Here is a 12,476-nt window from a genome sequence, read left to right as displayed (position 1 = left end):
GCAAAATTTGCCACCCCAAAATGTGTCCTTTTGGCATTAAGATTAATTTAGGCTGATTATTTTTAAAAAATAGAAGACTCAGAAATGGTGGGATCAAGATGGCAGAGTAGGAAGACTCTGAGTTTACCTCCTCACAGATACATCAAAACTACAACTACAAATAGAACAACTCTAAAAGCAACTCTAAAAGCAGAACAGCTCTTCTACAATTAAGGATATAAAGAAAAAGCCACACCAAGAAGCAGATGTCACAAATTTGGAAATCCTCCCTAAGGAACAAGAGGTTCAAGACCCACATTGCACACTCCAGGCCTGGGGACTGGCACCAAGAAAGTGAGCACCTAACATAGGCGCACCTAAATATATAAAGCAAATATTAACAAATATAAGGTAAGAAATTGACAGTTATGCAATAATAGTAGGAGACATTAATACCCCAGTTACATCGATGAATAAATTATCCTATCCAAACAGAAATCCAATAAGGAAACATTGGCCTTAAATGACACACTAGAGAAGATTAACTTAATAGATATCTATAGAACATTCCATCCAAAAACAGAAAACACATTCGTTTCAAGTGCATGTTGAATATTTTCCAGGATAGATCACATGCTAGACCACAAAACAGGTCTCAATAAATTTAAGAGATGGAAACCATATCAAGCATCTTTAGCAACCACAATGGTATGAAATTAGAAATCAATTTAAGGAAGAAAATGGGGAAAAACACAAACATGTGGAGACTAAAACAACATGCTACTATAAATCAAATGGGTCAACAAAGAAATAAAAAAGGAAATCAAAAATATTTTGAGGGCTTCTCTGGTGGCGCAGTGGTTGAGAGTCCGGCCTGCCGATGCAGGGGACACGGGTTCGTGCCCCGGTCTGGGAAGATCCCACATGCCACGGAGTGGCTGGGCCCGTGAGCCACGGCCGCTGAGCCTGCGCGTCCAGAGCCTGTGCTCCGCAACGGGAGAGGCCACAACAGTGAGAGGCCCACGTACCACAAAAAATATATATATATATACTTTGAGAAAAATGAAAATAGAAACACAACTTTCCAAAATCTATGGGATGCAGCAAAAGCAGTTCTAAGAGGGAAGTTTATGGCAATACAGGCCTACCTGAAGAAACAAGAAAAATCTCAAACTTAACTTTACACCTAAAGGAATTAGAAAAAGAAGAACAAAAAAAACCCCAAAGTTAGTAGGAGAAAGGAAATAACAAGTATCAGAGGGGAAATAAATGAAATAGAGACCAAAAACAATAGAAAAGATCAGTAAAGCTAAAAGCTGGTTTTTTGAAAAGATAACAAAATTGATAAACCTTTAGTAAGAATCAAGAAAAAAAAAGAGGGAATAGAAAAAAATAGAAATAAAAGAGGAGAAATTACAACCAGTTTCACAGAAAAACAATCATAAGAGAATACTAAAATTATATGCCAACTAATTGGACAACCTAGAATACATAAATTCCTAGAAACATATAACCTACCAAGACTGAATTGGAAAGAAACAGAAAATCTGAACAGACTGATTACTAGGCATTAAATTGAATAATTAAAAACTACGAACAAACCAAAGTACAAGACCAAATGGTTTCACAGGGGAATTCCACCAAACATTTAAAAACGAGTTAATACCCATCCTTCTCAAATTATTCCAAAAAATTGAAGAGGAGAGAATAATTTTAAACTTATTCTACAAGGTCAGCTTTTCCCTGATACCAAAAACAAAGACACTCCAAAAATAAAAAAAAATTACAGATCAATATCCCTGATGAACATAGATGCAAATATTCTCAACAAAGTATTAGCAAAGCAAATTCAACAATACATTAAAGGATCATACATCACGATCAAGGGGGTTTTTATTCTGGAATGTGAGAATGGTTCAATATGTGCAAACCAATCAACATGATATCCACATTAACAAAATGAAGAATAAAAATCACATGTTCATCTCATTTGATGCAGTAAATGCATTTGACAAAATACAACATCCATTCATGAAAAAACTCTTAACAAAGTTGGTATAGAGGAAATATACCTCAACATAATAAAAGCCATTTATGACAAACCCACAACTAACTTCATACTCAATGGTGAAAAGCTAAAAGCTTTTCCTCTAAGATCAGGAACAGGACAATGATGCTCACTCTCACCACTTTTATTCAAAATAGTATTGGAAGTTCTAGCCACAGCAATCAGACAAGAGATAAAATAAATCCAAATTGGAAAGGAAGAAGTAAAATACTCACTGTTTCCAGATGACATGATTATTATACATAGAAAATCCTAAAGATGTTACCAAAAAACTACTAGACCCCATCAATGAATTCAGTAAAGTTGAAGGATACAAAATTATTATACAGAAATGTGTTGCATTTCTATACATTAATAATAAACTATCAGAAAGAGAAATTTTAAAAATCCCATTTACAATCAAATCAAAAAGAATAAAAAACCTAGGAATAAATTTAACCAAGGAGGTGAAAGACTTGTACTCTGAAAACATTAAGACATTGGTGAAAGAAATTGAAGACAACACAAATAAATGAAAATAATTTTTTGTGCTGTAGATTGAAATTAATATTAAAATAGCCATACTACCAAAGCAATCTAGAAATTCAATGCAATCCCTATCAAAATACTCATGGCATTTCTCACAGAACTAGAACAAATAATCCTAAAATTTTTATGGAACCACAAAAGACCCAAATAGCCAAATTAATCTTGAGAAAGAACAAACCAGGAGGCATTACACTCCCTGACTTCAAAGTATACTACAAAGCTATAGTAATCAAAAGAGTATGGTACTGGCATAAAAACAGACACATAGATCAATGGAACAGATTAGAGAGCTAGAGAGCCCAGAAATAAATCCATGCACATGTGGTCAATTAATCTACAATAAAGAAGGTAAGAATAGGCAATGGGGAAAGACAGTCTCTTCAATAAGTAGTGCTGTGACAACTGGACAGCTACATGTAAAAGAATGAAATTAGACCATGTTGTCACACCATGTACAAAAAAAACTCAAACTGGATAAAATGCTTAAATGTAAGACCTGAAACCATAAAACTCCTAGAAGAAAACATAGGCAGTATGCTCTTTGACACTGCTCTTAGCCTATTTTTTTTCATATGTCTCCTCAGGCAAGGGCAACAAAACCAAAAATGAAAAAAATGGGACAACTATACCAAACTAAAAAGCTTTTGTACAGTGAAGGAAACCATCAACAAAATGAAAAGGCAACCTACTGAATGGCAGAAGATATTTGCATATGATATGCCTGATAAAGGATTAGTTTCCAAAATATATGAAGAACTCATACAACTCAACATCAAAAAAACAAACAATCCAATTAAAAAATGGGCAGAGGAATTTTTCCAAAGAAGACATACAGATGGCCAGCAGGCACATGAAAAGATGCTCATCTGTCACCAATCATCAGGGAAATGCAAATCAAAACCTCAGTGAGCTATCACCTCACACATTTCAGAATGGCTATCAACAACAAGACAAGAAATAACAAGTGTTGGTGAGGATGTGGAGAAAAGGGAATCCTCATGCACTGTTGGTGTGTTGCTGGAAAGTAAATTGGTACAGCCGCTATGGAAAACAGTATAAAGATTTCTCAAGAAATTAGAAATAAAACTACCATAAGATCCAGCAATTCCACTCCTGGGTATTTATCCAGAGAAAATGAAAACACTAATTCAAAAAGATATATGCACTCCAATATTCATAGCAGCCTTATTTACAATAGCCAAGGTATGAAAGCAACCCATATGTCCACGGACAGATGAATGGATAATAATAATATATATATTAATATTTAAATATATAAAATCTCTATACACCTCTCTCTCTCTCTCTTTCACACACACACACACACATACACACACGCACACACAATATGGAACACTACTCATACATAAAAAACATGAAATTTTGCAATTTGCAATAATATGGATGGATCTAGAGGATATTATGCTAAGTGAAATAAGTCAGAGAAAGACAAATACTATATGTTTTCACTTATATGTGGAATCTAAAAAACAAAATAAATGAACAAATAAAACAGAAACAGACTCATAGGTATAGAGAATAAACAGTTGGTTGCCGAGGGGAAGTGGGTTGGGGGATGGGTAAAAGGGATTAAGAGGTACAAATTATTAGTTATAAAATAAATAATTCACAGGATGTAATGTACATCAAAGGGAACAGTCAGTAATATTATAATATCTTTTTATGGAGTGTAATCTATAAAATTATCAAATCACTATGTTGTACATCAGAAACTAACATAAGTCAACTATACTTCAATTTTTAAAAATTAGATAAAAATAAATTTTCAATAAATAAATAAATAAATAACAATGACTCAGAAAGTTTTCCTTGTTACATCCTTCTTAACTGCCTCAAAGAATTTAGATAAAGGGCCTGTTCCAGATAAGAGCTATCAGAGAGATATCTATAGAGAATATGATGCAGGTATGGTAGGGAAATTCAACATGGCCTAGGATCAAAGTCCACTCTGTCCTATTGCCTCTGCAGGGCCCAACAAACATTTACCCAAAATTTGCTGTTCCATCTCATTGTGATCTGCCTTCCTCCCCTTGAAGTCCCAAACCCCTACCCCCAACATCCTCCTTAGTCTTTAACTGAAGACGGTATTTAAGGTGAGGGTTTTGGCCATTTTCAGGGGTTACTCAGTTTTCCTGGGTCTCTCCCATGTCTACATATTATTAAAATTTTTTATCTCCTGTTAATCTATCTCATGTAAATTTAATTCTTAGACCAGCCAGAAGAACTTAACAGGGAAGAAAAAAATGTAGTCCTCATCAACACTTCCATTTATACATAGTAGAAGTCTAACTAGTGCTCAATAAAATAGCCTCTCTGAGGGAAACTACTGATTTCTCCTAGTATCAACTCTTTTTAAGTATTTTAGGCTATGAATCTTAATATTTGATGTATAAATTAATTACCTGGTCTTATTTAAAACTGGTATTTTTGCCCCAATCCTAGAGATTTTATTTCAGTAAATATGTGAGTTCAGAAACCCCTGAATCTGCATTTGGTCAGATGAGTTGAACAGAGACGGCTCAGAAACTGAACTTGAGAAACACCCTCGGCTACTCCTTATTGGCTTACAGCCTACTATGAGACACACAGGGTTATGAAATGAATAGTTTCCCTCCCCTCGAAATTTATATGTTGAGGTCCTAACTCTCAGTGTGGCTGTCTTTGGAAATGGGGCCTCTAAGGAAGCAATTAAGGTTAAATGAGGTCATAAGTGTAGGGTCCTGCTCTGATAGGATTAATGTCTTTATAAGAAGAGACACCAGGAAACGTACTCTCTCTCCACACACGCACCTAGGAAAGGCAGTTTTGGAATATGGCAAAAAGGAGGTTGTCTGTAAGCTAAGAAGAAAGTCCTCACCAGAAACGGAATCAGCTGGAACCTGGATCTTGGGCTTCTAGCCTCCAGAACGGTGAGAAAATACATTTCTTTTTTTGAAGCCACTATCACCTACAAATTGGCACTTGCCATCTACCTCTACAAGGATCAAATTATGAGCCACTGTAGCTACTGACCAACACCCCCTGAAAGGAGTTCAGGGTGGAGATCGGGAATGAGGCACTCTGTGCTCTGGGAAAAACTGGCAGAACAGGTCTTTCAGATAGATATTTTCAGAAGAAGATTTTATGAGCCCAATTCTTGCATCTTCTCATATCTAGAAAAGCACTAAAATCCTTCATGGTGATATCTGCTCCTTGTGACTAGCAATAACCTTCATGAGACTAGCAGAAAACTTCTGCAAAAAATATGTGCTCGATTGCAGGTACTCCCCCTTCACCAAAACCACATATATATTGACCCTCCCCCCACACACACACACACCTCTTTGGAGCAGTTTCTCAGAGCTACCTAAAATACTGTCTCCTGGGCTATAGTCCTCATTTTGCCCCAAATAAAACTTAACTCACAACTCGCACACTGTGCATTTTTTTTTCAGTTGACACCAACCAATTTGTGGTATTTTACTGTGGCAGTCCAAACAGACTAATATACACAGTTCTCATCAGAATTTTATTCTGGATCCCTGGAAACTTCTCCAGCCTCCTCCTCCTTGTTCCTCTCCTTAGACAACTAATCCCTTCAGACCAGTCTTACTATTCTTCAATGAACTCATTAACCTACCTGGCTCCCTAAATACTTTATTTTATCTAGGGTATGTCATACATGGAGTACAGTTTTCAACACTTCAAATCTGCATAACAAAAAGACACAAAGCTATAGAAATACACAGAAAAAGTGGTAGAAACCAGTCAAGTGGCTGAATCACTATCATTGTAGTCTACTTTTTCCTTCTTAAGACTTTCAAATTTGATTGAATTCGTACTGAAATATTATATTCTTAGCCAGGGATCAATGCATAAATTCCAAGAACACTCAAATATTGTTTGTAAAATGTTGGGTACATAGAAATTTCTCTGGTGAAAGAATCTCAATGGGATCTACTGACAAGACTTCCCTTAAGGTATAAAAATCTACCTACTTGAATTACAGAACGTGCTTTTCCAGGTGTTAGATATATGAATAAAAGTTTCCATTTTCAACTTAATCTGGTAAAATAGTCCCACGACGAAAGAAAAAAGTCACCCATAAAATGTTTAGAAGCTTAGGGCTTAACATAGAGAAGGAAAAAGAAGAATAAGTGTAATAGACTATTTCAAGTCCTGTCGCCTCCTTGGATCTTTCCTGAATTCTCCAGTTCAAGTGTTGTCATCTGTTCCTCAAATACTCTATTTTCTTCTGTTTGTGCTGCCCAATTGATGCTTATACTCCATATCCAGCTGTTGCCAGTTTAGCTTTCATTAGCAGATATTCCTTCACCTTTGTAATACTTACAAGATGCAGGTTGGAAACCTTGCTGGAATTGTGAAAAAAGTCAAAACAATGTTTGAGAGAAAACCTGCACAATGGCTACAGAACAGTGTTTCTTTTTTTAGTGCAAACACTACATTAAAAAGAAACAAGCCTGAAAAGGAGTCACTTCTGCTAAACCTCACCCAGACTTAGTATCTAACCCAACTGCAGTTTCAGCCTCTCCCAGGAATGGAATTTTAAACCAATCAGTGTGGTATTTCCTTGTCAGCACTAATGAGGTAATCTGCATGATAAGGCTCCCTCTAAGGAAAGGTTACCCAGCATGAAACAATTCTTTTTTGGTTTTGTTTTGTTTTTTGCTAATAACCTCCTTGTCCCACCTTATATCTAGAAAAGCCTTCCAATTTGCAAAACTCCTTGGAGCACCTGTTTACTAGGTGGGTTGCTGCCAGAATCATGAATCATGGATAAAGCAAATTAGATTTTCAAATTTACTCAGCTGAATTTTGTTTAACTAATACATGTTCTCTTTTCATTGGACTTAAAGGTACTGTTTATAAGCTGCAGTGTCTTATTCATGCAACAATCTATACTGTCATGGAAAGAAATGAGTGAAACAAGGGAATATTATCTATCAAATTTAAAGACAAGAAAAAGTGTCAAGAATAATAATATTTAAAAGCAACACTTACCTTCTATAACCAAACTGACAATGGTATTAGAGTACATGTCATGAATTTGACAATTTGAGACTATAATAAGGTAAGTTCAAATCGATTAGCTTCATAAAATCAACTTTTCTTGATAATTGAAAGTAAAACATTTAAAGGGAGCAATATAGAAAAACAATTTTTAACAGGGAATATCATTTGACAAGCTGAAAGATATAATTTGAGAAAAAGAGTCTGAAAAAGTTTTAAGTTTGCCTTATGTAGTACTGATTCTACTGTTTAGCAAACATTTATGGTGGATTTCCTGAAGTCAGTTTACAAAAACAAAAAAGAAAATTGGGGCTAAAGCAATTTTTTCGATTTGAAATTCTTTTAGAAATATTATAACAAAAACAGAAGAGACTTTATCAAGACACTGAATTAATTAAAGCTAATTTCAATCTAAAATCCTAAATCGAGCTCATCCAATGTTGCCTCTTAAGGTTTGCAAAAATTTTCAAAAGTAATTTTAAAGCATTTTTTGCAATAGAAATTTGTTTAACACTATATGAGAATATATAGTCCTGATTAATAACAACTTAACATAAATAAAATCAACTATGCCACAGTAATCATTTTTTTTGAAGAAAATACAAAATAATCTTTACAGGTAATTAAACATGACATTTAAATTAGTTCATGAAAACAAAAAAAAAAAATAAATAAATAAATTAGTTCATGATCTATAACTGACAACTCACATAAAATAATCTTGGATTGGACCACATCTTAATTCTTGAGTTTTCAGTGTGTTTTTACTACAAGGGAGCTTTACTTAAAGTTTTATTAAAAAGGAAATGCTAACTATAAATTCAATATTTGATGTCATTTATATTACTTAGTTGTAATTGGAATGTGGGTAATTATGAATTTACAGCTGACCCTTGAACAATTTGGGGGTTAGGGATGCCGACCCTCTGAACAACCGAAAATCTCATATAACTTATCATCAGCCCTTGGTATCCAGGGTTCCTCCTTATCTTCAGATTCAACAAACTTGGGTCATATTTACTATGGAAAAAAAAATCAGTGTATAAATGGACCTATGCAGTTGAAACCCGTGTTGTTCAAGTGTCAACATCTTCTGTTATCAGTATCTTCCGTTATCAAATTAGTTTTTATTCCCCACAGATTAAATGTCCCTGAAAGGCCGTCACATGCCAGGGGTGGGGCACGGTGGCAGCAAGTCCCCCGGTAGCCGACATCATGGCGCTGGGGTCAGTTGACTGCACGGCCGCCTCCGCAGCCGCCGCAGCCCCTGAGACTCGGCTGGACCGCTGTCGCTGTCGCTGCCGCCATGGCTCAGTACAAGGGTGCCACGAGGCGGGCCGCGCCATGCCCCTGATGAAGAAGCAGAAGCAGCAGCGCGAGCAGATGGAGCAGATGAAGCAGAGGATCGCGGAGGAGAACATAATGAAATCCAACATCGACAAGAAGTTCTCTGCGCACTACGATGCCGTGGAGGCGGAGCTCAAGTCCAGCACCATGGGTCTTGTGACCCTGAACGACATGAAGGCTAAGCAGGAGGCCCTGGTGAAGGAGCAGGAGAAGCAGCTGGCCAAGAAGGAGCAGTCGAAGGAGCTGCAGCTGAAGCTGGAGAAGTTGCGAGAGCAGGAGCGCAAGAAGGAGGCCAAGCGGAAGATCTCCAGCCTGTCCTTCATCCTGGAGGAAGAGGACGAGGCAGGCGACGAGGAGGAGGAGGCGACCGTGGACGACGAGGAGCTGGAGAGGGAAGAGATCACCACAAAGAAGAGGAAACTGGGGAAGAACCCAGATGTGGACACGAGCTTCTTGCCTGACCGAGCCCGGGAGGAGGAGGAGAATCGGCTCCCGGAGGAGCTACGGCAGGAGTGGGAAGCCAAGCAGGAGAAGATCAAGAGTGAGGAGATCGCGATCACCTTCAGTTACTGGGATGCTCTGGGCACCGGCGTACAGTCAAGATGAAGAAGTGCAACATGACGCAGCAGTTCCTGCAGAAGGCCCTCGAGATCCTGCGCAAAGACTTCAGCGAGCTCAGGTCGGCAGGGGTGGAGCAGCTCATGTACATCAAGGAGGACCTAATCAGACCCCACCACCACAGCTTCTATGACTTCGTCGTCACCAAGGCGCGAGGGAAGAGCGGGCCCCTCTTTAATTTCGACGTTCACGATGACGTGCGGCTGCTCAGCGACGCCACCGTGGAGAAAGACGAGTCGCACGCGGGCTGGTGGTGCTGCGGAGCTGGTACGAGAAGAACAAGCACATCTTCCCCGCCAGCCGCTGGGAGCCCTACGACCCTGAGAAGAAGTGGGACGAGTACACGATCCGGTGATGTGGCAGCAGCGCGGCCCCAGCCCCTCCAGCTCCCTGCGGCCCCAGGATTCCGGGCGCCCGGCTGCCGCTCCCCAGACGTGACGGGGCCTGCTCAGCCCCTGCCGCTGTTGTTTACCGCCTTTTTCTTTTACGACAGAGATATACGCTTCAGAGTTGGAGCACCTGTTGTGCGTTCTATTTATTTATTTATTTTTATAAATTTATTTATTTATTTATATTTGGCTGCATTGGGTCTTTGCTGCTGCACATGGGCTTTCTCTAGTTGCGGCGAGCAGGGGCTACTCTCCGTTGCAGTGTGCAGGCTTCTCATTGTGGTGGCTTCTCTTGTTGTGGAGCACAGGCTCTAGGCGCGTGGGCTTCAGTAGTTGTGGCACATGGGCTCAGTAGTTGTGGCTCGCTGGCTGTAGAGCGCAGGCACAGTAGCTGTGGCGCAGGGGCTTAGTTGCTCCATGGCATGTGGGATCTTCCCGGATCAGGGCTCGAACCCGTGTCTCCTGCATTGCCATGCGGAATTTTAACCACTGTGCCACCAGGGAAGCCCTGTGCGTTTTATTTTAAAGATTTTTTTTTAATTGAGCTAAAATTCACATAACATAAAATTCACCATTGTGACCATTTGAAAGTGTACCATCCAGGGGTACTTAGTACATTCATAGTGTTGTGAATCACCCCAAAGGAGACCCCACGTCCATTAGCAGCCACCCCCCAGCCCCTCACACCCCCTAGTTTACTTTCTGTCAGTATGGATCTGCCTGTTCTGGAAGTTTCACATAAATGGAATTACACAATTTAAAAAAAAAATGTCCCTGAAGGACATCTTGAAAGAAAAATAATGAGAAAGATGACACAGTACTGATTTAAATGAAAGCTAGATAACAGCAGCCCCTTGGAAACAATTCAAATAACTTGGTCTGGGAATAACTTGGATTCTCACGTAAACTATAAAATTGAGAGAGGCGGTATGACTAGGAAGCAGCTATCTGGCAGCCCTAACACTTCATACACTTTCAAAATGAAGAAACCACCAAGTTTCTTCTTCCATTTGAGAAGTCACAGTGTTTGGCTATCAGTTGGGTCCAGAATAACCTCTCAAAAAGACTGAGGTTGACTTCCATTTTTAGCAATATGTCAGACTAGTCCTAAGAAATCTTCTGCTACATAATACCTAAGAAGAGTGCACATGTGGTGACCTAGATGGGTGGGATGGGGCGGTGGGGAGGGAGGTGTCAGAGGGAGGGGATCTATGTATACATATAGCAGATTCACTTCGTTGTACAGCAGAAACTAACACAACATTGTAAAGCAACTATACCCCAATTAAAAAGCAAACAAGCCAAAAACCCTTAAACCCTTAAAAATATTCACTGATGAGCTGGCAGAATAAGGGCAATTCTCTGAAGCCAGAATTGTCAACAAAGTGCAAACACATAAAGCCCTGAAGCACTGGAAACGGGATTCCCAAGGATTTGATTTTAATTGACCATAAGCCTGACTTAGGCGAGCATTAAAAATAAAGTTTAGGTCCCCTGAAAGTTGGGAAGTCAGAATGGAGACCTCCACCTAATGCTGGACACCAGAAAAGCATTCAACTTTGCTGGATGTGACAGAAACAGTATTATATGTTGATCATAATCCTTTCTCTTCCTGGGCACAGAGGAAGGCCCATTTTCCACCCTCCCTTGCAGTTTTTTGGGGACTGTGTGACAGCATTCTGGCCAGTAGGATGTGGGTGGAAATGATGTCCTCTATTTCCAGACCTGGCCCTCCAGAGGTAATGTATTCCACATAGTACAGTTTAAAAATGTGAGAGGACAGCCCACTCCACATCAGACTTGGCATAAGGAAATAAACCTTCATTCTCTTAAAGCCATTGAAATTTGGGGGCTTACTTTCAACTACATTTAGTCTACTAATTTTGATTATTAAAATAATTGAACCAGGAAAAAAAAAACTTGCTCCACAGAGAGAAATAATTGGAATACCTGCTCTCAATAGGATGCTGAAATTAATACTCACAGTTGTGTTGGGGGGAAAAAAAAAAAAAGAGTCCAAACAAAAATTAGAGTAGCCTCAAATTATTAGAGCCCCCAGGTACGTTGCAGATGAAATACAAATTCTCTCTCTGCAAACAAACTTTAAATCTAGGATCAAATATTCTCAAAGATACAATTCCAGGATTATTTTACAAATAAAAATAATAAAACACAGAAGGAGACAAGCCTCCATGCACAAGAGAGCAGAAAAAATAAACTGCAGAAGTAGAAATGCAAAAGCAACAATTATTAGAATTATCACAGGGATAATATGTTTCTATTAATAAAATACTATATTAAATGCTACATTAAAATTGTAATTAAACAGTAACAGAGTTTCGAGATGTACCATGCAGATTTGGAAAGAACCAAATGTAATTTCTAGAAATAAAAATGTAATAATTGAATTTAGAAACTCCAGATTAGACACTAATTAAATTCTGAAGAGAGAATAAATGAATTGAAAAGATATAAAAATAATATTTAGAATGTAGCACAGAAAAAAAATATATAAA

The 12,476-nt window shown here is 38.4% G+C and overlaps 1 pseudogene across 1 annotated transcript; it reads left to right on the top strand.

Annotated features, from left to right (window-relative positions):
- Nucleotides 1–8,912: 8,912 nt before the first annotated feature.
- Nucleotides 8,913–9,926, top strand: LOC307060174 (protein FAM50A-like; annotated as a pseudogene). Its single transcript has one exon. The product of its transcript is annotated as a protein FAM50A-like (transcript).
- Nucleotides 9,927–12,476: the final 2,550 nt, after the last annotated feature.

This window comes from Hyperoodon ampullatus (genome assembly GCF_949752795.1).
Source record: "Hyperoodon ampullatus genome assembly, chromosome: 11".
NCBI lineage: Eukaryota > Metazoa > Chordata > Mammalia > Artiodactyla > Ziphiidae > Hyperoodon > Hyperoodon ampullatus.
This window is presented reverse-complemented; position numbering and strand designations above follow the sequence as displayed.